Source organism: Mus caroli, unplaced genomic scaffold (genome assembly GCF_978045245.1).
Source record: "Mus caroli unplaced genomic scaffold, Mus_caroli_1 scaffold_11, whole genome shotgun sequence".
Taxonomy (NCBI): domain Eukaryota; kingdom Metazoa; phylum Chordata; class Mammalia; order Rodentia; family Muridae; genus Mus; species Mus caroli.
In genome coordinates this window covers 35100078-35102347 of record NW_028227266.1, presented here as the reverse complement: position 1 = coordinate 35102347, position 2270 = coordinate 35100078, and the positions used below count along the sequence as shown (strand labels likewise).

The window sequence follows — 2270 nt, the reverse complement described above, 5'->3', positions numbered from 1 at the left end:
AGTGATATCTTCAGCAACAGAGTCTTAGCATTAAGTTATGGTGGGCAGCAGCAGGAGCAATAGCCTATTTTGCTTGACAGGGCTCCAGGATACTCCTGACATCATCATATATATTTAAGTTCACATTCCTTATCACATATATATCTCTTTTTACAAGGTATATTCCACCACCCTGTCTCACAAGGGCTCTGCCCACCAAGTCAGAGGACACCATGTTTACTCCTATATGAAGCCAAACATGCCTCTCTCACACACATTAAAAATGCATCCAGTACCAATCTTGTCACTTTGCCAAAGCCAAATCAACAAAATATTTCACCTCCTACGCTTTTGCAAAATGTGATATATTCAAATTATCCTGAGAAAAAAAATACAAAATTACTTAAATGTGTTAGGTCAACTAGCATGTGAAGTGAAATCTTCCAAGAAAAGGGGAAGGCAAAAACTATACTTCTTAATAAAAATCGTAATAAATTAGGATTCAAGCCAGGATTCCAATGCCAGCCCCAGGTACTTTTGTTCTTGGTTAACAGCAAATTTTTAGTCTCCAAAGTTTACCTACTTTGTGATTTAAAGAGGTGAGTTGAAATGATATCTAAATACATTTGGCATCAACTCTTCTGTAATTACAAAATCTATATCTTAAAATAAGAAAAAAATCATGGATTAAGACAAAGATAAATCCATTGAGAGAAAGTTAAAATTTCCTCTACATAGAAGATAGAAGACACTAGAGCTTGGATTACTTATTGAAAAAATAATACACAGTAATGAAAAAAGTCTTTTGGATCCCCTACTTGATTTCAAAAAAAAAAAATCATAGTGCATTGTCTGAGCTAGGAAGATGGCTCAGCTGTTCAAGAGCATGTGCAGGTCTTCCAGACGACTTGAGATCAATTCCCAGATGCCCTATACACATGTATACACACAAACACACACACACACACACACACACACACACACACACACAGAGAGAGAGAGATTTTTACAAGTAGATATTCTGTTAAAGGTTTTTTGCAGGGAGTTTGATACTCTTATTCTTCAAATTAATGGGTTAATTATGGACACAACCTTGGTAGGGAATTGGGAAAACAATTCTCCCACCCCCACCCCCAGCTAATGTATTAAATGCAATTTTAGGTACATCAAACTTTCTCATCCAAAGAAGAGAAAAACTATAATTGTGTGGGACTTACTAGTACTCAATATTTTTAAACTGCCTCTTTTTGAGCTAATATTAAAAGTTCTGGAAGAGCATATAAGAAATAAAAAATCAAAAGCCATTTGTGGTAGCATAGTCCTACAATCCCAGAGCTTGGGAAGCAAAACCAGAAGGATCGACACAGGTTGGAAGTCAGCCTGTTTTACATAGCAAGTTCCAGGTTACCTGAAGCTGCAGAGTCTTTAAAAAGAAGTGGGAGTGAGAGAGGGAGAGAAGGAAAAAGGGAAAAAGAAAAAAAGAGCAGGAATGATGGAAAGGGGAGGGGAAGGGAGGTCAGGGAAAGAAAGAAATCAAGCAGGCAACAATGAAAACCTCAATGCCAATGGCCACAGTAATTTTAAAAAACTATTATTATTGACATAAGAGCCATTGCAGACTGCTTCTTGACCTCTTGGCTAGAATTAAATGTAGTATATACTCTCATTATCTAAACATATGGTATATCCACTATCCAGGACAATACCTTAAATAGGTTGTTGGAGCTGGGAGACAAAATAGTGAACTATGGAGCTTGTTCCATCCACTCTATGAATGGACCTGAAATTGCAGTATTTCTACAAATAGTACACCTCTCTAGGTTGGGGACATCTGAAAACCTGGCGTTCATCAATGTATCCTCTTATGATGATGGTTAGCTGATCAAAATGGCACTTAGTGACCCTTCAGTGCCAGATGAATTAATGAGTGAAGAAGCATATGAGACAAGAAGTCCATGATTGAGGAATGAACATGGTACCTGCTTCAAATAAAACAGTGTGAAGTAGCCTGAAAAAAAAAAATCTATTGCAGGGCAGATCAAGAAAGAAAATGATGTCACATTCAATGATTGATGATGCTATCTGAAAACAGATCAGAAAACACTATTTCCTATGCATGCCATAGCTTGAGAACTCATTATCAATACACCCAACTAAGTAGTGAAGTAAACAAAACTGAGAAAACATGGTGCTATGTACACCAGAAGGTCATACATGGCTAGTTACTTGTCATATAACACTGACAGTGTGAAAAGCTCAGATAATAAAAGTTTAGTCATACACCATATATC

At 36.8% G+C, this 2270-nt stretch overlaps 1 non-coding gene across 1 annotated transcript; it reads left to right on the top strand.

Annotated features, from left to right (window-relative positions):
- Positions 1-1597: 1597 nt before the first annotated feature.
- LOC115032081 (U2 spliceosomal RNA) lies at positions 1598-1796 on the top strand. The gene has a single exon (XR_003837715.1). It is a non-coding gene; the product is annotated as a U2 spliceosomal RNA (small nuclear RNA).
- Positions 1797-2270: the final 474 nt, after the last annotated feature.